This window comes from Nipponia nippon, unplaced genomic scaffold (assembly GCF_047370975.1).
Source record: "Nipponia nippon isolate SJK-2023a ecotype South Korea unplaced genomic scaffold, ASM4737097v1 scaffold_3, whole genome shotgun sequence".
Classification (NCBI taxonomy): Eukaryota; Metazoa; Chordata; class Aves; order Pelecaniformes; family Threskiornithidae; genus Nipponia; species Nipponia nippon.
This window is the reverse complement of record NW_028262347.1, coordinates 125,333,570-125,357,811: the sequence shown is the minus strand read 5'-3', so window position 1 is coordinate 125,357,811 and position 24,242 is coordinate 125,333,570. Positions and strand designations below refer to the sequence as shown.

Below are 24,242 nucleotides of genomic sequence, written 5' to 3'. Positions count from 1 at the left end.
TCTCCAATGTTTCCATAGTTCTCATGTTTGATGAAAACAGATGTTAAAAATATAGAGCACTTTTATTATTATTATGATGCATTGAAAATTGTTCCACTTTGAGTATGTGTCTGTGTATCGTGTTTAAACGGCGGCATAATCAGATGCACCCCACTAAAAAATAAGATGAAAGTCTGCAGGATGCCTACCGGCGCTTTTCCTTTTAGGTTTATTTCAAAGGTTCGAATAATGAGCTTCTAAATGGTTCGTCTAACTTTCAATGCAACGAAGATACAAAAGAAGAAAACCTATACATTTTATGCTAGGAATGACAAGTCCTAGAGCAATCCACCACCTACGACACATCCCTATCTGTAACGTGGTAATAGCCCTGGCGAGAAAATATGTTGTGTCAGCCTATAGCGAGTTTAGACATAGGAAGATGATAAAAATTCCTAATCAAAATGAAGGAATAGAGTCTCTAAAAGTATATGCCAATTATTGCAGAGCAGCTTTTTAAAGTCTTTCAAGCTTTTAAAGATTATTCAAAGCACTTGAAATAGGCTTCAATCTAATGCCTCATTTCATTGCATTAAACAGCCTAGTTAATAAAGAATCAATATATTCAAAGGGCAAGGTTATCTTTTGTCTATAAGGGGTGGTGTCATTCTGAACCTTTTATAGTTCAAATGCTGAAAAAGACCTCATGAAATCCATACTCATCAAGTGGGTCAACTAGAGCAATAAAGAGGCCTCTGAAAGAATGGCTGCGCTCCTTTAAAACAACTATAAGTCTTATCTCCCCGCATAGTGCTCGCCAGGCTCCGCCAGAAAATGTCAATTTCTCATCAAGACAAGAGGCCCAACGATAATTTTTTTTCTAGAGAATACATACAATTAGGAGAATGCAGAAAGGCCCCATCAGTGATTTGTAGCTTATTATGTCACCAGCAAGCTGCGATCCGCCGCTAAGCAGATAATAAGGGCTGTTGATAACTAAAGTGTCAATACACCAAAGAACGATTTTTGAATGTGATCCCTTGTGCTTTTTTTCCCCTTCTCGTGCAGATCGCGGGGCCGATAAGGGTGCATCTGCCAACCGACACCGCCTGTTGGACCTCACAATTAATGCCGTGAATAAATAGCACAAAAGAGTTGAGATTCTTTATACTCTTTGAGACAATTCCCTGTTTTACCCTTCAAGGAGTTCTTTTATGTTCGAATAAGGTTGCTTTTAATGAAATTTAAACTCATCAGAGGAAATCAAAACCCTCAAATCAGATTACAAATTGATTTTTTTTGGTCACTTGTCATTATACAATGTAATGCCCTAAGTTTTACAGGAAAAGGAAGAGAAAGCACCCAGTCTGGAGTCAGAGTATGCAAACAATCTCTGCAAAAGCACACGCAGGAGGAACGTTCCTAAAGTCCCACAAGTAATAAAAAGTTTTAAAAAGCTGGTGTGTATAATTTAAAAAGTGATCATTATCTTTACTCATATACTTCATAAAATACTAAAGTTTTAAATAAAATGAACTATACTAGAACTTTAAATTGTATAAATTAAATCATTAAACCCAAGCTATCTCTTCTTCTGATATATAATGCTAAATTTCATTGTTACATACAAGAAATCAAATATTATTTCTCAGCACTCAGGTCAAAATGAACTGATGGAGGATTTGAGACCTCCTGGTCCGGTACCCCATTTCAGCTGGTGCCACTGCTAGCGCACTTTGGCCAGTTGAAATACGACGCTAGCGATAGAGGCTATAGAGTCGTGATTTTTCGATTTCTTACACATTCAAATAAAATAACAGTTGTACTGGAACGGTTTTGTTTCCTCTTTATTGACTTTGTACCGGTACTGAAAGGGCATGGGGAAAAAAACGGTGCAGTTGACTGGTCACAAAATGGTGCATTTTTGGTGCCCACAAGGAGGATTTCAGTTGTCATGTGACTCTTTTTGCATTTACCTTGAGATAAATTAAACTGTTTGAGAAACGACGTTGTGAGAAAAGGCAGCAGCTGCCCCCAGAACAGAGCAAGCGGGGGTGGCGAGGGTGCAAGGAAATTCTCTGAAAGCTACTCTGCTCCAGCCAGGCAAAAATGACAGATTGCTTATTGTGTAAAACCTAAAAAAGAAAAATCCAACAAGAAGAAAGGAAACTGAGGCTGGAATTGGTCTGGGTAATATGGCCAACAAATTGAAAGTTGCCGTGTATCTACGATGAAACATAGGATGGAGACACCAAGGGGAAGATGGAGAGAAGAAAGGAGGAAGACGTGAAAAAAATTGTACAATGAAACCCAATAAAGTTGTATTTAATGAGATCTGTCCTCACGCTGTGGAGTTCTGTTGTGGGAGCAAGTGCTCAGAGACGGCTCTGCCTCCGCGGTGACATGGAGCCACCTCCCAACCAGCCTCCGCGCTGCCGCACCGGTGCCTCCGGAGGTGCTGGACCACTGCCGAGGTTTGCAAGGGGGGTCCCTGCGTACCGGTTCTGCTGCAATCGCCGCTTTCCTTCGTACTATGGCTTGCGTCCCAAGATTAAAAAAAAAAAAGAAAGAAAAAGAAATAATTGCTGTGGGCTTTGCTCCACAGACACAAAAGTACTTCGAAACTGTAATGAGTAGAAATAATAATAATAATAAACAAACAACCTCTAATAACCATCTCAGGCGGCTATTTGGGCAGGCCAAGTGTAGCTAGATGAAAAAAGGAAAATAAAAGCTAAAGAAGGGAGGAGCCATGCCATACAGTGGAAATTCATTCCATGGTGCTTCTTCATCTTTCTGGTTTATCAGTGTGTCTCCTCTTAGTCATGAATCCAACAAACACTGCAATACCCGAAGTATCTCTAGAAGGACTTCCACGATTTCTCCCCCACTACCCCCTCACTTACTTCGTCCCTTAAGACGCAGCCTGGACAAATCAGCAAAGGCCGAGCAGCAGTAGGGACCAGGCAGAGGCTCTGATGGACCAAGGGGTGAAGCCAGGTCTGGGGGGAGGACCACTGACCGCAGTCTCCGTGCAAATCACCTGAGCCGTGTCACTCAGCAGGTCAAAGGCAGAAAGCGGTGGGCACGGCGGCAGCAGGGGCCAAAAGCAGAGATTTAGACACTTATTTAAACAAATAAATTCTCTGTCTGAGGAAAAGACTGAGCATAAATTAATTTGGAACAAAAGTTTCCAAGATGTACCCAGCATGTAGCATGGCCTAAAATGGGAAGGGCAATTGGGCACATCTTTGGAAAAACGCTAGGACAAGTACGTGGGGCCACGGTGTGGCACAGCATGTCTGTGCAAAGCAAGCAGAGCAGCTCTGAACGGGCTTAGGGCTTCTCTCCTTCCTGGAAATCAGTGAAACAGAAATCACAGGTGCTTTGTAAAATAAAGAATTCCTGGTTACCACCTTTCTTTCCAAGTTTTAAGAAAGCTGAAGAGGCATCAATGCTGAAACAAAACCTAGAAGGTCCATACAGCCAACGTCCTGCTCCTGCTGAGGAGGACGAGGAAGGAGGTAGTGGAAGAGCTGTAATAAAACCTGTGTCCTCCCATGTTGAAGATCTTGAAGACAAGCGACTGGATACAAAAATCATTGGTTAAATGACCTGAGGGGAGTAGGAAAGGAAGAAAGTCTGCAGAAAAGGGTAAAACAGAGTTACCAAGAGAACTGGTGGTAGGGCACAGACCCAAAGTTTGTTCTACCTCAGAAAACAGGACGGGGTGGAGGAAGCACAGGGGGGCTGAGTGCTGTCTGCAAGGAGACCACAGCCCCACAGCAGCACTGTTTGTCTCACCGCTGCCCTGTAATGCAACTCATTGCTACGCAGCCACATCATGGCACTGTCAGTGATAAGTGCTTGCAGAAGCAATAGAGTAAGTCTTTTTTATTGAATGAGGAGGGAGGAAAATAGAAGAAACTTACTATTGAACTTTTTAGAAGCTAAATTGACTGACGCAATCTTCATAAAACACTCTAATAAGAGAAGGATGTCAGATAAAAATGGTTTGGGTTTTCTTGCAAGGACGGAGGTCTGTGTTTCTCGTTCAGTTCCGCTTTATTTTCGGTCCACAGTGCCATGTCTGCATGCCCTGGGCACCAGGTCCTTGTTTTGGTGCTTTTGCCACGTTGCATCCCAAATGAGGCTGAGCTGGCGAAAGGCTGAATTGCCGCCTGGATGCCATTTTGCAGGACGGTTCCTGCTGGCTTTATGTTGCCATTGAGTGAGAAGTCAAGGCTACAGTAGGTCAGCAAACCACGCAGTGACACCTACAAGCAAGAGCTACTATTCTCTTCTTCTGCAGACGAAAGGAGCCAGATCCTGGGAAGGAGGGAGAGGGGAGCCTGGCAGAGACACGTGTTACCCTCTTTCCATGCTGCATTTGTTGCTGCCAACCCACATGCTGTGGTTTGCAGCGGGTGTCGTGCGCGGTCGGTACGGATGGGAGACCCTTAAGAGGCTGCTGTGCAGGAGCCTTTCAGAAAGTCCTACTGTTTACCAAAACATGAAAAGAAAGGAACGTTGTTTTTCATGGGGGAAGTACTCATAAGCCTTTTAGTTTTCAGCTCTAAACCAGTATTTACTGGCTGAAGCCTGCTGAAATAACGCTGCAGACTCGCTGCCTTACCGAGGTCTAAGCCAAGCCCTCCTTGCCCACCTGAGCCTCTGCTCCCGAGCGGCACCTCCAGGGGCTTGCCAGGACCCTGCAGCAGCTCAGCCCGGAGGAGGGGCCCCTCCTGAGCACAGGGGAAACACAGACCGAGAGCAGGACTTGTGGGAGACAAACGGTGTCCTGAAAAACCCTTTATACGGTATTAGACGTAAAAATGTCCAAAATGCTCTGCTTTTGATAGTTGTAAAATGCCACGACCAAGAAACTGGAATGGCTCAAAAAGTAATAAATACATATAGCAGAGCAATTAGCTACACATTTACATTACTGATGTAAATGCAGAAATCTGCAATAAACCATTTTAAACTTTTTTTCTTTTTAATTAGCCTGGCATGCAGTTAACAGAAGCAAATCATCTGCTCGTGCTCTCCAGGTGCTGCCCCCCAACATTACGGAGATAACCCGTGGGAGCATTATCAGGAGAGCTTTTCTCCGAAGCCGTGGGATGGGGAGGGAGGTGCCCTTTGAACGGCCTCATCTGCCACGAGCCCGTACAGAAGGTGATGGGCTTTCAGGCCAGTTTGCCAGAGCTGGCAAAGCAAGAGCAAGGACTCGGCAGTTTCATGCTATAGGGACACTATGGTTTGAGTCAAAGATAGGAAAATAAAGATTTTTTTTTTTTTTTTGCTTCTATGCTGAAATTTTCTGTTCCTAATAGAAGTTGACATAAATAATTCTGGTTTGTGTGAACTGCCTGTACTTTGCACTCCTGTAGTAAGTTCAAATACAAGCGACAGCAGAAAGAGCAGGTTTGGATGCTAAAATAAACATTCAAGCAGTCACAACTGGATGTCCTCCAGGTCAAATTTACATTGTTTTCTATCTTTGCTTTCAATTTTCTCTTTACCTTAATAAAAAAACCACCTTGTCCTACATTCTTCTGACATGATCAAAAGAGAAAGCCTTTTCATTATCAGACCCTAATGGCTATTCTGCCCTATATTTTTAATGTGAAGATTAAATATTTATGAGTTGCAAGTCTGTAATACCCCCTAACCAGGACAGCTTTGGTGGTGGTGGGCCGGGACAAGGCCAGGGTGAGCTGCCTCGGTGGTGATCTGAGCCGGGGGGGTGCTGGTGGGGACTGACACCCGCAGGTACAGACCACCGCACACGTGGGCGACGTGTGCCCCTCTGACTTCATACCAGGTGAATGAGATTGATAAAACACACTAACTGCAAAGATAAGGTAGTTCTGGGACACTCTGACACTGATTAACGATCCCACCACAGCACCAGCAGGGCGATTACGGGCGGGCACGGCTCGGGCAAGGGGCACGGACCCACCGTGGGCTGAGGGTGGCGTTGCACCCGTCAGCCTGGGCCAGCACGGAGGGGTGCCATGGGAAGGAGACCAAGGCCACTTAGAGAAATAGATCTGATTAAATGCAAACCAGTCTTCGGTTGCAGACGCTTTCTGAGAGCGTTTCGAAGCGGTTGAGATCTCCGAGCCGGCAGAAGGCACCAGCTCAGCACCTGCGGTCAGAGCCTGCCGCAGCGACAAACTTGCTGACAGCAATGTCAGCAACGACAGAGAGGGTGGGGTGTTTTTTCATTTCAATGTATTCAGCTGCTTCAGGTCAATGACTAATTCACTCAAAACTGAAAACATTGGGAGTTGGAAGAGCAGAAAATGTGTTTTCCTCTCCCTATCCATGAATAAAAAATAGATTTGAAAGGTTAAGATCTGCTGAGTTGAGTATCTTGAAGGACGTGATGATCAGAAACAATCTATCCCTTTTTTTTTAACTATAGATAATATCTCCTTTGCCTATTAACTTTAGTAACTTCAGGTGCAGAACATGGGTAGAGAAACAAGCTCCTTTCTTTTGCATCCCGCACTATTTTGGTAGGTCTGCTTAGCTGATGAAATGAATGCCCTCCTCACCGCAGTGTTACTGAACTCTTATTTCCATCCAAAAAGAACTTGACAACTCATATAATAAAAAAGAAACGCAACATTCACCATTTTCATCCATATAAAGGTATAAAACACATAATCAGATTATGAAACATAATTGCATATGTGAATGTAAATAGACGAAATAATACCGGGTAGCTCCCTGATTAGCCAAAGGACGTGCATACTCAGTAAAACCCCTAGATTTGAACAAGAATAGTTAAAATTTGTTGATAATGAGACTAATCTCTCCTTAGGAGAATAAGCAGATGTTCTGGGGAAAAAAAAAAAGATCAGTCAGACAGCACATTTTCCCTCATTTCAGTGGAAATCATATTTGAAAGCCATCCTGAATGGGTTTTAGATTGAATTTTCTTTAAATTTTGAGGGAAACAGACGTAGTTTTTAAAAAAATTTTTTTTTGTCCTCCTGGTGAAGTTTTGGGTTTCTTTTTTTTTTTTTTTCCTTTTTCTTTTTTCCTTCCTTTTTCTGCCTTGCCGTCCCCCTGCAGCGGGGGCTCGGGCCGGGAGGCCAGGGCAGGGGCGGTGAGTGTCCGGACGCTGGGGAAGCGACGGGAGGAGGAGGCTGCAAATCTGAAGGTATTCAGAAATGAAGTTATCCTACGAGCCTCAGCCTTTTGACTTTTCTTCTCCTTTCACAGAAATCTACCCTTCTTTTTCCTTTGCTTGACCCATATCTGCCTTAATTGGGATTTCGCAATTACACTCCTTATGCTACTTATTAAAACCGCTTTGCGTAGGTCTGCTTTCCCAGCAGACCCCTCCTGTTGCCTCTCCCTGTCGCTGGCTCTGGTGTTTGATCTGGCAGTGAATATGGAAACACTAAAATTTGGGATCAATACAGCCATTTCCAGCAGTCCCTCTGGGGAGGAGCCAGGGCTCTCCCAAGGTTGCTGTAGGAAAAAGTAATGTTGGCCAACTTTTTCCTGCAACGGGGGTACCTCTTTGGGTAACGCTCTTCCAGTGCCGGGTGATGTAAAGGAGATCCAATATCGCCCTTCTTTACCATACATACACATGTGCAAGCTTGTGCATGCTGCAACCTGCAGTAACTTATGTAACGTTGCTTTTTTTTTTCTCTGAGCTCCATCTTTATAAAAATTTCCAACTTTTGGGTGGTCGTGTTGTGCTGAAGTGGAGCATGGCTGCTCGGTGCCGCTGCCGGGACGGTTCGATTTCAGACTGGGCTGGCAAGGCACCAGCTAAAATGACACTGGCCGATCTCCTGAAATGCTGCTTTTTAGGCTGCATTTTGCTGTCTCGCTAAAGCTAACCTGCACCTACAATAGCCTGGCCTTTATTCGGGCTGAGACCGAGCGCTCTCCCTGGCCGATCGCAGGAGCATCGGGAGCATCACGCGGCCGAAGGGAGGCAGGTGACCTTTGATGTTCTGAACAAGGCAAATCTGCTCAACTTTCGCCACCCCCTGCCCGCAGCCCCCACTTGGCGGCACAGGGCTCAGCCTGGGCTCACACGCTGCGGTGGGGGATAACCCGGCCCAGCCTGGGCTCCGTTATTTGAAATACGTGAAGTGGGTCGGGCAAAGCTGCCTCAGATACCGCCACGGCGAGGTACAGGCACGGCAATTAGTAAAATCAAGGTGTATTTCCTAGATCATGCAGCTGGGGGCATTTTGCAACTCATTTTGCTGGAGAAAACTTGTTATTTAATTGCCTTTGCTGCTGCTGGATCAGATTCAAAATGAGTGGGAATACCAGGTCCTGCCAGATATATTCAATCATATTACTGCTTTTTTCCCTGAATGGATTTGATGTGCCAGTAAGCAGTGAAGCAGTTAAATACGGACATGTGAATGCCAGCAATGCTGTGATTTCAAAGTTAACACCCCACTAAGATGAATGAGGAAAACATACCTCTCCCTCGACGTTTCTCTCTGTCCCTGCGGCGAGTTTAAGGGAAAGATAATTCACGATGGTTTGGCCGATTGCTAGAAGTAGTATATTTTCTATTAATTCTGATAAACCAAGAATAACATCTTATGCAGCCCCAAAATAAATAAAAATAATAATAAAAAAGACTGCTAAAATTCAGAACTATGGGTGAGGTGAGGCCAAGCCCCGCAGCGCTGCGAGAGGCCAGAGCTGGTGGGGACGGGGCACGGTGGGGCCGTCACACCAGCCCTGTCCCCACCGGTGGGGACGGGGCATTTCCAGCCGCCGCATCCTCGTGCCCAAGTAAAACTGGGTGGAGAAGGGAAATAAGATATGTCTAAATGAGTCCAATACTGATTATTAAGTTCCTAAGAGGCGATCTAATTTAGCTATATAAAATCATGAAAGGGAAAGAATTAATTGATACTAATGAGTTATAGGAGATAGCATCATAATTAATTCCTAAATAGAAAGAGGACATAGGCTGGAGCGAGGGGGGGAAATAAGACTGGCCTATATATTGTAATAGATTACAGAGAGTATTTGAAATGAGAAACAAACTGCCAAAGTCAGAGCGGGATGGAGTTATGAAATCTTTGCCAACGCAAATAAAAGCCTTTTCTGCATCGCCCCGACGATACGGAGAGCTGTGAAGCTGGGGTACCTCCTCGCCATGAGCCCTCGTGGGGCTGCCGGGGACCGCGTCCCTCCGTGGCAGGGTGCGAGGGCTCACGCCAGGGAGGCCCTGGCCCAACCTGTCCGTCAGGGAGCACAGGGACAGGGCACTTGGTGGTTGCTAAGGTAACTACACAGATTTGATTTGATTTCTTTTTTTTTTTTCCCCCTAAATAACATTGCTGAGTAAACCAGCACATAATCCCATGGCAACTTTGCGGTGCGTTACAGCTCTGATATTGCTGCAACAACTTAGACAAAGAGTTCGGACGTGATACTTGGAGCAAACCCGCTTTTTTCTACTCCATTTTGGACCTACTTACTCCTTTGGTGCATAAATCACAGGTGACCACTCATATGCTGGAGGACAAAAAGCCTTGATGAATCACAGAAACAATAAATTACATAGGGAAAGGGCATTCTCTTTTTGGAAATCCCATAAAATCATCATCACACTTTGATTCCATTTTCAGAAATGCAAATTACAGACCACTGCAGTCTTTCTCCTGAAAATTGACATTAAAAGTTTTGTTCAATTTTCGTTCCCCATTTCAGTTTTAGTTTTAAAGCAAACTCAGTTGGCAGAAATGAAATTTCAGTTATGTTACTGCACGGTAAAGCCCAAAGTATGCATATTTATCAACGCTGGTCACTTTTTTGGAGGGGAAATCATGGATAACCATTTGGAAATTAATAGTTGTGTTCACTGAGAGAAGAAAATAATTAATAGCCAGGGCTCCTGGTTAATAACATTTCTAAGGGCATTTAATAAAAAGGCAGCTTGACCCAGGCTGCTTTACAGTGAGGCAGGAGATGCTGAGCATCTTCTGGAAATAGGAGAAGCACCGAGCATCAGAGTCCTCCTTACGTGAACCTGCACAATTACTAAATACCCTCACATCGTGGGGAAACCGGGATCCAGCTTGTGCCATTGAAGCAGCACGAATTTTGGGTGGATTTCAACAGGAGTGGAGCTGAAATAAATAAATAAGGGGCTGGGGAAGACACAGGGTTACCGCTGAGGCCAGCGGAGAGGAGAGCGGGGCTCAGACCCTGTCACGGCCGGATCCACTCTGCCCTGCAAAAACCACTGTGCGTTGGCCAAAATCCTGTGGTTTCGGGCCATTTTCAATGTCAGTGCTTTAACGCAGGAAAGGGGTCGGTGCTGGGGGTGGCCGAGGTGGCGGGACCGGCTGGCGCCGCAGCTGATGGATGCTCTGGCACGTTGGCTTGCGTTCAGTTGGGGTGAATTGGTCATTTTTGTGCTCAAAAGATTTTTCCATATAACCTTTTCCGTATCCAGTAGAAGACTGACTCCCACTGAGCAGCCCACATCCTGATAAATGGCAAAGACAGATTAGTTTGTGGGATTTAGGTAATCTTTTTATGTTATTGTGAAAAGTCACGGACTTTGCCCTACACTGAGCATCTCCTGTCAACATGAGCCCAATACTTTGCGTTACAAGAGTAAACCAAGCGGCTGCAATCAGCAACCAAACCCATTTGATCCTCGGCATCAAGGCCATTCACAGAAATAGTAATTATTTAGCTAATATGGCTCAATGTGAAATAATTGTTTGGAATCAAACGATTTTCTGTAGCGGACAGGCCAGCGGGGGAACGACCAATCTATTAATAAAATACTCTGTCTCCTCATGCAGCGCAAGGCCGCGTGTACAACCAGGCAGTTAGGGGAGATGCAGGACCACAAAAAGATGGAGAAATAGAGAAGTGTTCTGGCTAATGGTTTCAAACTCCTTCTGCCAGGGTCCACGTGCGTCCCATCTGCCACCTCCTCCTCCGGTGCATCGGCCCGGACAATGCCGGCCTCAAAAAAAAGGCAACAAAAGGGGGAAAGGGAAGGAAGAAGTTGTTCCTGCGTTGGCTGCCTCCTCCCCGTTTGCCAGGTCTGGGGCTGCCTCTGCACACAGACAGTGCCGTGTCAACAGCGAGGCGAGGGTGACATTTCCCTCTCTCTCAATTACACGGGAGCCGTTCACCGCCGGTATAAAACACACACCGCGCTCTTGCAAGATTCATTGTCCCGAGGTCAGCTGGAACTTATTGTCCTTGTTGCCTTGGAACAAGACAAAACTGACATCTGTAAGATTTGCTGTTAAATAATCCAAACCAGGAGTGGGATGGAGCCACGCAGAGAAATAGAAACGTTCGGGCGCCTTGGTAGAAAATCAGTAATTTAGATACAAGGCGCTGATGCTCGCCGGCCTGGCGCGCCCTTAGTTTGCTATTGATTGCTTCTCCCAACATTTAACTTCATCCTTTAAATACTGTGTATGCGGGAAGTTTCAAAATCAGCGCTTGCCTGCTAATCTTTCCCCGGTATAAATAAATTAAACATTAAATGGAAATAATCTTTGGATTCCCAGCTATCTTTCTTTGGGTTTGCTTCCCGGTTTAGCGCTGCCACCGGTACTTCTTCCCCATCAAAATGCATTTGCAGTGACGTACGCACCAAACGCAACGGAGTCGTAAAACCATTTTTAAAAATTACACCTCAAATTTGTTGGACGCCAGAGGCAGTATGTTAAAAAAAATTTGAACAACAAAAATATTTGGGAGGAAGAAAAGCTTACGCGTTTCAGAAGCAGAGCCAACCCAATAGGCTCCCCTCCGGAGTCCTGCTCGCAGGTGGAAAAGCCGCTCGGACGCACGCACAGAGCTCTCCCCGAATGAGCTGCTGATAAATCTAATCCTGAAGGACTGGAAATGAGGTAAAAGAAATTCTGATGAAAATTATGTACATGTACTTTGACAAGCTCATAAACACTGCAGCCATGATAAGTTTTCTTATTTTTTTTTTAAGACCTGACACAACTGTGTAAGCCCAAACTCTAATTTTTACAGCCCTGGGTTTGGAGATCTGTCATTGGGAGATATAATGGAAAGAATAATTGCTTGGTGGCTGCACAAACAGGAGATGTGTTGTCAGGCTGCAGTTTGGAGGCTACATCTGGCTTCGGAAATGATTGATGCTGTCTCTGTGTGTGATTCGGGAAACCATTTTTTTTTTTTTCCCCGCTAATACAACCGCCATGCCGAACCTTCGCGCAGCCGCAGCAATTAAATCTTTATTAATGAAAACTTTTTATTTATTCCTTTTGCTTTCGGACGCATCTTGGCGGTGCGGCTAGGCAGCACGCAGCCCTCTCGGCGAAGGTAAGCATGTGATTTCAATTTGAAATTAAAAGTCATGTCTGAATAACAGAACAGCATTCTCATTTCCTAATACTCTGCTTTTTACTACTTTGCATTCAACTGTGAAAAGTCTTTTAAAACTCTGAACAGCAGTAAAACTTGAATGAATTTTTGACCCATTATTGCATAGCGGGTGCGCTTTCCAAGTTGGAGAGACTGCCAAGTTCTCCCCACCTAATATTTCCACTTTAATTGTGCCACTTGAGAAATTTACGTGCCTCAAAATATGGCATGAATCTTACGCTTATTGCAGTATCATTAGCAGCAACATTTAAGCAACATCTGTGTGCTATAGAACTAATTGAAGTAGCAGAAGTGGCAGCTGTAAATCCACAGGAAGATGGCAGTTTGCACCCAGCACTGCTGAGTTAGCGGGTAACTGTCAGCCTGTTCCTGCAATCTGCTCTCGAGGACTACGGTACAGGCACACAATGTCCAAAAAAATACAGCGAGTAGGCTAATGATCCTATTAACCACTTTGCTGCACCAATTTGGCTGTTTTTCCAGTTTCCTTGTTGAATTTCATTATATATTTCACCGTTCCAGTAAAAAGTCCAGTACGAGACATGTTTGCTTTTAAGCCGCTTACTTCAGGGAGTGAAGCTCCTCGGTCGAATTAACGAGCAAATGATTTTTTTTTTCTTTTAAATTCCGTATATTTCTCCGTCTTTTCCATTGTTTAATTTTTCTTCATCACACACGCCCCGGTGAAAAAGAACTTTTACCAACTGTTAATGCTGGTATTTAAAGCAATGACATTTTCCTCCCTGGGATGTAACATTTTCAATAATCAATAAAGCTGGGAGGAGGAGGGAAGGCTGAAGTCTTTTTTAGGCTCGCGGTTTAAAACACGTCTTCATCTGAGCCGGGGATGCCGGGCACGTGGCCTGCAGCACATCAGCCCGGGCACCGCCGCTGATTTAACTAATTGGTGCTTACAAACGGAGAAAGGTGTTTAAAGTAGCATGTCCTGGTATTACCACGTAATCCAGGCACCAGGGTTCAGAGCGCCTCGGAGCATTGCCGCTATTTCCATCTTCATCGGCTACTTGGGTGGGGAAAAGCAGGTTTCAAAACCTTACAATCCTCAAATTAACATGAGGAATAGAATTAAACGTTAAATATAAATGCTTTGGTGTGAAGGCAGTGGGTTTTTCGGAGAGGCCGCGCGAGCACCAGCCGCGCTCAGGCTCCCCCCGCTCCCGCCGGCTGCCGCTGCCCCGCGTCGGTCCCCGGTGCAGCACAGCCCTCGGGAGCCGGGAAGGGGCCGGAGGAGCCCCTCGCCAGGCCGTGTTTGCCAACGGCCCAACTTCATTAGAAACCCGGCACGTCCGCCGGGCCGCCATGTGACAGGCCGGGAGCCGCCGGTATTTGTTGTCTTAATGCACAAGTACTCGGGGACTGAACTGATAAGGAAAAAACTGTTCTGAATCTGCTGAACTACACGCTTAGGGTGGCACGGACCCGCGCAATATTGAAAATCAATAGTCACGTGGCGGTTTAAAGGTTAGAGGTCTCCTGAATTAACTTTCTAGTACTAAATTACCAGCCCTTGGGTTTTTTTGTTTATTTATTTATTTATTTATTTCCCATTTTTTAATGACTGGAGAGATGCACTGGCTTTAAAGATGCATAGCTTGCACCTAGTTTGTGCTTGGAACGACAGGAGAAAACAGCAAAACCTTTTAATACTTGTTGTGACAATTTAAATGTTAAGGGATTTCTCATGAGCAAATTCAGACAGAATCGGAAGGCATACAGCAATGTCAAATACGGTAACACAGCCCTCAGCATTATTAGTGGCCCGAAAAAGAAAATACAGCTCTAGCCTTTTAACTCACATCCTCTACAGTGCCCGTACTTGTACGACGTGTGATATTTCAATTAATGCATGTTTTATCTCTAACAACATTTAGAAAATGTAAAGTAACAGTATTATTTGAAATATTTATTCATTAGGAATGAACAAATAATATTGTCACAAATAAACTGAATATTTAGAGTTGAAGCCTGTGAAGACTTACATGTTGCTTTTCACCCGTGAGCACAGTGCACTCCAAGGACTGCTCTGGCGTGTAGCTACTCACACGTGGAAGCACCCTCACGACTGGTCTTTAGCTCCTCTGCTTGCAGGTACTGCAAAAACCAAATCATTTTTTATTTCATTGAATAGATTTCTTATTTAAATTTATTCCAACATTTCCCTTCCCCTTGTTTTCATTCCCCTAGGTACACTGACAGCTTGAATTTCAGCATCGAATATTTGCAACCTGGGTTAGTCTTCTTCAGGATGGCTAACAGGGCGCCGGGTCCCAGCAGCCCACCGGAGCCAACACCGGGGCGGTGGGTGCTTCGGGCGCTTGGCAAATACCCTGGGGGACAATCTGGTGGCTGGCTATTAACTGTCTTGGCATGAGCCAGCTCTGCGGCTCTGGTGGGGCAATAAGCATCAGCGTCAGGCAGCGGGACGCGGTGGCCATGAGCCCGAGCTCCCCGGGATGCTTCGCACCCACCGCACCAGGGGAACATCCCGATGGGCTGGGGTGGCCCCGGGTTTTGGTCAGCTTTGTGCTGGTGTGTCCACCCTGGGTGACCGCACTGAAAGAAGATCTGAAGCAGTCACCAAGGCTTTGAAGTAGCAGGTTAAGGAGACATGGCAGGAAAAAAAACTTCCAGGAATTTTAGACACTGCTAAAGCGTTTTCTTTCTGGGTCACAGACACGTCTCCAAAGACTTTTTTCTAGAAATACTCAGCTGTTTTAAGATTTATTGACTGCGTGCAGCTTAAATTTGATTTTCTCTTATCACAGCGTAACCGTACATGCGTGTACCATCCCAGCTGGGAAGGGGCAGCCAGACGCTCGTCTGCCGCGTTTCACCGCCCGGGCGCCGGAGCCGGAAGGGGAGCGCGGGCTGCAGAGCCCTGCCCGTGCCGCGGCCAGCGCGGCTGGGTTTGCGTGGCGGTTTGGTTTGCCGGGCACCATCCTGCACCAGCCATGGGTCACGGGCAGCACCGCAACACAGCCCAGGGAGCGGCGGCCCGCGGGAAAGGACAGGCGCTGTTGGACGTACTGAGGCGTGACACCTGGCGCCTACTGTTCAGAAGCGTTTGCGCGCATTAAACATCATCACCTCAACATACGCAGAAATAAAGTCCAAAATAGGGGAAAAAGATCTGAGACAACCACTCAGGCCTAATTACTGAACTAAATGAAGCACCTCTAACAAACTCCCAAACTAGACATTGTAATATTTTGCCAGACAAACGCCAAGTCTCTCATTTTAAAAATAAATTGCGAATTTAACCTTTTCAGCTCTGGCATTTCCAGGCTCTCTGCTAATAGGTGTCAGATCCATCCCTGCCATCGGCACGTCCAACTTCTGTTTATTTTCAGGGGCCTTCCACCTTTGACTGGAACGCGAAGGCTGTGGCCACACCACAGGTATGCTCCCAAACTTCAACCTAAGGCACACGTTGCATTTTGATAAACTCACAGAAGGATGAAGACCAAGTTGTAACTAATAAAATAAAAACCTGCTGCTAAGCGGCTGCTTGGACACCATCTCAGGCCATACTTAAGCACAGACACAACGTTATCCGCGTGAAGAGCCCGACTCACTTAATGTGGGATTCATGTGCTCACAAATTCTCACATAAATGGGGTTATATCAAGGTATAAACCAGAAAAATCTTCCTCTGTTCATCTGAGATTTCTGCTGTCATAAACTTTTGCTTAGACGGTGTACATGTGATATTACAGATAAAAGTTTCTAGTGGAGTTTTTCCTCAGTTACCGTATTTCTGTAAACCTACGGATTCCTGGTGCACGGCACGGGCACAGGAAGGGCCGGCACTGTTCTGGGTCATTTTTTTGTGCAAAAAAGAGCGAAAATTTTAAAAACATCATTTTAAAGCATAGCTTGAACTAACATTTTCTGGTTTGTACATATGCAAAATAATCCTATAGAAACGTTAAGATTTATTTTTTATAACAGTCATCCTTATCTAGTGCACAATTACCTTTATGTTTATTTCTATCAGCAATCTTATTAATTCCCATACTACTTCTGGACCATGCTTGCGCTACAGAAATAATTTTAATTGAACATTTATTGAAATAAATGCTTTGTCAGGATATACCCACTCCATCTGGCTGCACTGGACAGGCATTATTTCCTGGATGTGTCTGCTTTATACAACGTCTTCTCCCACAGCTCTCGCTGACTACCAGAGATCGTGATTAGATTGTCGGGGGTTTTGCTCAGCAGCCTTTTCTGCCGCAGCCCGTTCTGCCTTGCGGACATTAGCTTATAGGCACGCTCTCCGCAGGACTCTTCCTCTTCTGCTGCACAGAACAGGGTTTATTCTGGAAGAACGTCGTTAGCCCACCCCTCTGACAAAAGGCAGAGATCTTCTATAAATAACCCGCCCTGCCAGGCTGGATGGGCTCTACCCTTTTTTTTTTTTTTGGGTCTATGTGCACGCTCACAATTACGGGGAAAAGAGTTTTGATAAGAAATAAAATATGAATCGGGTTCCCAGCATTAAATTTCCACCCTTGAAAATAAACTAAGACAAGCTTTCCCCTTCCCCCCTCCCCACAGCAGTCACCTGCTGACAAACAGATTCTGGGCACTATAAAGCTCTTTTTTAGCACGCTTAGCAGCCAAACATTATTTTTATTGCTGGCATCACGAACAAACACAAAACAAATAGGAGACCCGCAGAATTCAAAAAACGGCAGCATTGTGCAGTTAATCCTCTATTCACCGTCGTATCAAAGCACTTTTTTGTTACTTTTGCTGTGATTCATCTTAATGAAAGCCACTATTTTTACAGCGTATCTCCTTCAACCCAAAACCAGTACACGCGCTTCCCTCTTTGGCCAGACCATGGGAGATTTAAAGCTGTCACTTCCCACAATAGGGGAAGTGGTGTTTTCTGAAACTTCAGAAGGTAGCTTACTCTTCACTAAGCTGGTTGGGTTTTATTTATTTCTCATCAAAAGCCTATGTAGTCTCTATAACAGTAAGTGGAAACACCGCCTCACCCCCAACATTTTAAATTTATTTTCTGTGCTCCAGTCATTTTTCACTCTTTCTTTGACAGCCTTGAGCACGTACTTCATTAGTATAATTCTGGGAGTTTCTTATGTTTTTTAGCATTTCTGCTCTGTGTAAAAGTGCCTTGAGACAACCGGGAGCTCCCCGCAGGGCTGTGCGATGCCTACAAATGCTTGTGCAAGGTGGAAGGGTCACCCGATATTTTGTATTTCCAGCAGCGCTGGGACCGGTGGGCTTTGCACGAGATGGGGGCTTCCCTCTTCCCGAGGACATCACATCTCCTCTCGCAGGAATATGAGATCTCAACAACGTCCAGAGGCCTCTCACATCAAGCAAGTGAAGTGCTTGTGGCCTCCGTTACTCAAAGGAGGTCCACCGCACGGAATTGAGCAACCGGATCATTTTCTCATGTTGGTTTCTGTTTTTATGGTTGCTTGTATTGATATGACCCTTCCGTAAGCGTGAAGCAATATTTAATATCAAAAGGATATTTTGAGTCATCTCAACAGCACTAAGCCAGCTATCAAGTCCCAGACATAGTTCAGCATCCATGGTATCATGGAACTGCTTTGAAACAAACATATATAAATTATTTGGGGATTCCACACAAGGGTAAAGAATAAATAAAGATTGTGCCTTTTTTTCCTTCAGAAGTACCCTGACTTGCTAAGAAGCACTGCCCCAGGAGGGTAACTCTGCAGTTTCCTTTCTTAAGGCTAGAACCGCAAAATTTGAGAAAGTTTTGGTTTGGGACATATCTAATCCCCCACCTTTGCCTTAGCTGCAATTTCCACAGTCTTGGTCAGACCTTTTCTCAACAGATGGATGTATCTTCGAAAATGAACATAAACACAATGGCAGTCTGTAAATGAGGCTGCATTTCTTTGCAGGTGGGAAGCCATAAAGTCATATTTATTGAATTTATTGAAAGCTTCAACCATGGCCAACCGATACCAGCACATATGGCGCAGTGTAACAACACGACATCTCTGAAGGCTGAAGAAGCTTTCATGGGCTTTTAAGCCTTTGCAGATGATTGGGCTGTTGCAGGTCCAAAAGCAGAAATGAAAACCGAGTAGCAGAGCACCTGATCTAAACCCCAGAGCTCACAGTCCCTGGTGGACACTTCCCATTGCTTTCAAACACTTAGCTCAAACCCAGAGGGAACCATGCGCAGAAGATGACTCAGATAAAGGAAACGTTGGGATGATGGGTGGAGGAGGATGGGAAATCAGTCTTTTAGAAAAAAAAATGGTTGTGGTGAATACCTAGCACAGATATCATCCAAACCCAGGGATTCAACAGGAACCAGAATTAACTTCCAGGAACTTGGAATTAAAAGCACAGTGTAGGCTTTGAGTAGTTTGATATTCCAGGATAACATATATATCCCTCATAACTGACCTCTGAGCATACTGGTTATACATCATTTTGCAGAGCATTTGAGATGCAGTATTTCTACGAGGATTTAATTTGAAAATGATGGAATAATCTTAATTTAACAGAATGTCTTCATTCACAGATGGTGCATGGTGCCGAATCAACAAACAGTCAATGTATTTGGTTTATTGACTTCTGTTGTCAGGCAGCGAAGACTATGACTCACAGACACTTAGCACACGCTATTTTTTTTCTTCTCCTGAAATCTTTTCTGCAAAATATGGTCACAGTCGCTCCCTGTCCAAGAAGGTAATGAATTCACTATAAAAACTTGACATTAATTATTCTTCTGACTGTGACAACAATAACGAGGCCTAGTTTTTCTCAAAGAAGTGTAGATAAACATGACTTTATAATTGCATTTTCCTTAATGACTGGTTGATATATTTGCTGGTTATCAAGCTACAAAAATGAGTTTTGAGGGAAGATGACTGTAAGCCAGGTGGAGATCCAGATGGGGATGGTTTTTGAGCTCGAGGACATTCAGATCCAGGACTGGGGCTCAGGGCCATCACTGGTTTTGGTTCACAAGGTGCTTCAAGTAGGATCCACGTCCTCGTCCGGCTTCTTTGCAGAGGAATGGGGTAGAACAAGGGGGCCCATAGCCTGATCCTGCCCACGTCCTGATCTCTCCCAGCTCCGTGGGGCCGTACCAGCCTGACCATTGGATGGGTCCTGAAAGCCTCTTCTGAAAGGTGCCACCGTGGTGTACAAAGGACCTACCTTGAGTTTTGCTGCCTTGCTCAGCAGTGGCAGCAGATCGGTGATTTGTCCAGGAGCCTCTAAGGCACAGGCAAGTCATCCACCGTCAAATGCTTTAGCTCCGGCACCAAACACTGGGATTTGGAGATATCTGTTGCAGAGTAACACAAACCAAAGGAGTTTAATGGTTGACTATGTAATACAGAAACAAAGTTGGGGAAAAATTATATGCAATTTCAGCCTGTGTATGGCAAACACCTTGAATCACAAAATCTGCTGCCTTATTTTATGAACAGAAAAGGCTTGCAGCATGCTTAAAAGGTTAGACAGAAATTTGAAAGGTAACTTGCAATGAAAGTCAAGTTGTGAAAAAAGAAAAGGAATCCAAGAGGCATCCCCGAGGAGAGGAGGGAGCAGAGCAATGTGACCATCAGGTACGCATATGTCAAGAACAGATGATCTGCCCGTCACAATTAAAGAGAGAGACTTAAAAAAAAATCTCAGGGAACCAGGAGGTGCCAGGAAAACTTCAGTGGAGCAGTAGCTTTTCGCTCAGACAACGGGAAACGAGGAGGAGAGGAGTCAGCAAGAGGCGGTTCACAGCAGGGACAGCTATCCCGAGCTGACAAAACTTCCCAGGCTCTGCACTCAACCTGTGATTAATCGCACAGACACACAAAGCACCGGCTGCGACCAGGAGCCATCCTCCTAATGCATGTCACAAACTTCATAATTCCACTTGGAACGAGACAACAGCAAGTTAAATTCCTGGATCACTGTCACCGTGTCACTTACAGAAGAAGTTGCACCAGGGAACAGTTGGCTATTGGAGTAATTTGAATGGAAATGTCAGTTTTCACAACCTGTGATTTGAGGTAAGTGCCCTGCTATTATACAGCAGCTCTGTCAAGCAGCCGGGGCTGAGTGCATGCCGTGACCTCCTCTCGGCAAACGCGTCCTCGTCCCCGCTCCCACCCCAGCCTCCTCCCGCAACCCATCGCTGCCGAAAAATTAACATTTCCTTCTCTGCAACACCCTTCGTTCACCTGGACAAACACTCTCTGTGTCTTCACATGTCCTGGCCTGATTTTAATTCTAACTTTCTATTCTGTTCAAAGGTATGTGCTGCAAAAACATACAGAAACAGTGAGCTGTTTCTGAATAAATTGATTAATCGAGATTCGCATTGACCTCTGGGCAGGTTTCGTCTGACTAAGGACTTGAGAATATGGTCAATATGTCCTACCGCTAAATACTTGCAGAAGTTGCTACATAAGGTTGTACACATCTTATACACATCTGTGACAGATTCAGTCGATTCCCTGCACCGTATGGGGAAAAAAATACTTGCTGTGCAGAAGTGCCACAGTTTTGTCTAGTACCTGCCCTTCAGTAACACCTTTATATTTGTTATATATACCTTTATTCAGGTATTTTGGTATTTGAAAGGCAAGGCATCCAGTGCACAACTTGTGCACTGATTTGCCTAGGATTCAGAAGGAACTAAGAATTAAATCAGCCCAGCTATCAAGTAGAGGAGCTCTCAAATGTTTAACTTCAACCAATTAAACATCAATTCAAACCACACTGATTTAGAAGCATCCAAATGCAGTATCCCCCCAATTTAAATAAAACGCAGCCTTCGTGAAACCAGAATAAATGCACGTGCCAACCTGACCGAAAAGCAGTAGAAAATAAAAGCAGGAAACACTGGCTAAGCGTAATCCACCTCGGAGAAGGACGGAAAGAAAAGGGGAGCTATACAGAAGCGGAAAGTTGTTGTGAGAGGCCAAGGGCATCGCTGCCAGCCTGCGGGATAAGCGTCACGCCGTGCCGAGACCCTTCCCCAGCCGGCCGTGCCGATGAGCTCTTACCTTACCTGCGCCCGCCAGCCAGCCTGCGCGGGAAAAGACTGCACAGCCACATCCCACGCAGGTAACGCAGTCCTACGTCTGCAATTGGAAAAAAGGAGAAATAATTGACCTGAGAGATCTTCTCTTGCCTCTGGATGAGTCTACTGAGCCCCAGGCGCTGTGCTTGGTTGGGTCTGGTATGGGAAGCGGCAGTGGGGTAAGTGGCTTTTGTGGGTTTCTCCTCCTTGGACGAGAAGGTTGCCCTATTTTACAAAAAGTAAAAAAATCTCATTCAAAAGAAGAGATGTGACAGCAGGATATCTGGACTTGGCTATCCTCTATATGCTGGAGATAGTAAAGAAAATATTATGCTGTTTATACATCGCCCATGGTGCCACTGACGTTGGGGTATCTCCAGGTGATGTGAAGCACAATTACTACTATTATTTTTACTTTGAAAGGAGTGGCTTACTGAGTCAGTAAATATAGGGTTTTTTTTTCTTTTATGCTAAACATAAATACGGCGGGAGAAAAATGCTTCTACAAAATGTGACACGAAAGAAATGGAAAACAAGCCAAATTTAGATTTTGCCTGCAGGATAATTGACAAACCAAGAAGCTTTCCTGGCTTCAAAACAGCGACTTAGATCACAGGTGGTTGTACTCTTAAAGGGCACAAAGCAAAGCGCTCTCTTTGTACGGTCTCCTTGTCAGGCATCCTACTCCGTCGCAGCCACCAGGCTTTTATGTGCGCCCAGGCAGAAGAGGCTGGATCCTGTTGCAACACTCTGTTGGACTATAAACCAATGATATTTGCTTTACCTGTGCACTATCTTCCATGGAACAAAACAACATTTACATCTGGGATCAATTTGCTTGAAATTAAAGTGCAGCTGCTATATCTCTTCTGCATCAAAAGTATAGTGTTAAGGCTATAACGTACAGACAGTTACACATTACCTTGCATTGTAATATTTAGATTTGTGTCATTTTCCATCTGAAGTAAAAAGCGGCTTTAAATAAATGAGTGATCTTATACTACATATTTTATGGGCTGTGTACTCAGCAAGATATATCTACATTTGCAATGTGCATACACTCATCTCCAATTTCAAACTACGTATTTAGACCTTGGATTTTAATGCTTAAATGAAAATGCAGTGTAGGAATAATTTGGACTGTATGCTCAGAGAAGTTCTGCCGTGTTTGTACAAGAGGGTTAGGCGAGTTTTGTAGTATTCTCAGGTAAAACGTGAGCTTTTCCAGCTGGTTGCTGCAGAGCCTTTCCCCCTCCCCTGCGCACAGAGGGGCTCTCTCTTGGTAGCCCCCCTTTAAAGCAGCGATGCACGACCCGCTTGACAGGGAGGGTGACACGGCAGCTCACCAGCAGCCATCACCATCTGCATTTACACAAGCACGCATGGGATCCTTACGAAGAGATGAACGCACAGGGCTTTTATTAGTTACATAAAAGTCACCGCAAATGCACCCAAAGAGAGACCGTGGGTTTGGTATCGGTGAAAAAGGGATTGCAGCTATGGACTGCTGCCGTGCCGGGGGGGACCGGGCTCTGGAGCGTGTCCCTGAGGTCACCTCCTGCTCTTTGCCTCTCCTGGATGTGTGTCACCCAGGACCTGCGCCGACGGACCTACCACGCAGCGCTGCGCAGAATCTCAACAAATGACGCGGCAGGAGACGGTGCTATCTACCACCTTACCACCTGAAACAGCGTCCGCCAGCTGCAGGCTGTGGGTTCGGCTCTGCACCGCGTGGCCGTGGACGGGAACCGCTATTACCTGCTCATCCGGAGCAGCGGTTTGTGTCATGGTTTGCTCGTCATCATCAGAAGCTGCCATCAAGACGCAAGCCTCCACCTCCAGTGGCGTCCTGCCGTGCTGCTGGTGCCTTGGGACCTCCAGCGATGGGTAAGGAACTTGCAGGGGATCCATGAGGACGTTCACCACGGGGACGGACCCTACTGGTGAACGCACAGATAGGACACGTCCTATTACTTTTAGGTATTTCTTATCCACGCACAAAGGCCCACATTTTTTGGCATTAAATGGCAAAAGGCAGCCAGCAACGCACAAGCACAACACACCATTTTCTGCAGTCTGGGGACAATTTGGCTCCGAGGTTTCCAGCCGGTTATACCTGGTACTGCTGCCTCTTAGCATGTAAGGGTCTCTACTTTAATTCCTCCCCAGATCACCAAATTCAAGGTTGATTGATTGCTGACAATCAAATGTTGCAATTGGCAGAAGCGCGTAGGAAATGTAATGCGCTCCAACCGGCGTGTGTAACGGGCGACTTACTGAGCCCCATCAATGAGCAATCGTTTGAAAACAGTGTTGGTGCTCTCCAAGAGTTTTGGGGGCTTTTCCTCAGGGTTCTGCTGCACCCCTAAATCTTAGGGAAATAGCAAGAGCCATTCAAAAATAATACAATTTCCTTCTGAAACCAATGCTATTAACCTGCTTTTGCTGTCCAAAAGAAAAAAAATAAGCTATGTGACACTGGAAAGAGGACTGGAATCTGAACTTTCATAGAGCTTTTCCCTATCGTTCCCGAACAGAATTTTTCCAGAGAAAACGGTCTCTACGGTTTAAAAAGCACATCTAACTCCACAATTCTCATATTGTTTTACTGCCAATGGCAAGAACCAATTCAAGAGAAAGCCCAAGAAAACAACTGTCCAGGATAACAGCTACAGAGTACAAAGCAGGGCATTTTAGTGAAATCACGATCAATGGTTATGTAGGTCATTTCCAATACAGAGTATTCTACCTTAAAGTGTAGCTCATTGGTTGAAACAAAAAA

The 24,242-nt window shown here is 45.2% G+C and overlaps 1 long non-coding RNA gene across 1 annotated transcript; it reads right to left on the bottom strand.

Annotated features, from left to right (window-relative positions):
- Window positions 1-2,242: 2,242 nt before the first annotated feature.
- On the bottom strand, window positions 2,243-23,395 carry LOC148054899 (uncharacterized). Its single transcript, XR_015706562.1, has 6 exons — window positions 23,219-23,395; window positions 21,444-21,521; window positions 19,591-19,720; window positions 14,388-14,499; window positions 11,742-11,868; window positions 2,243-2,516 (listed from the first exon to the last, which is right to left on the bottom strand). It is a non-coding gene; the product is annotated as an uncharacterized LOC148054899 (long non-coding RNA).
- Window positions 23,396-24,242: the final 847 nt, after the last annotated feature.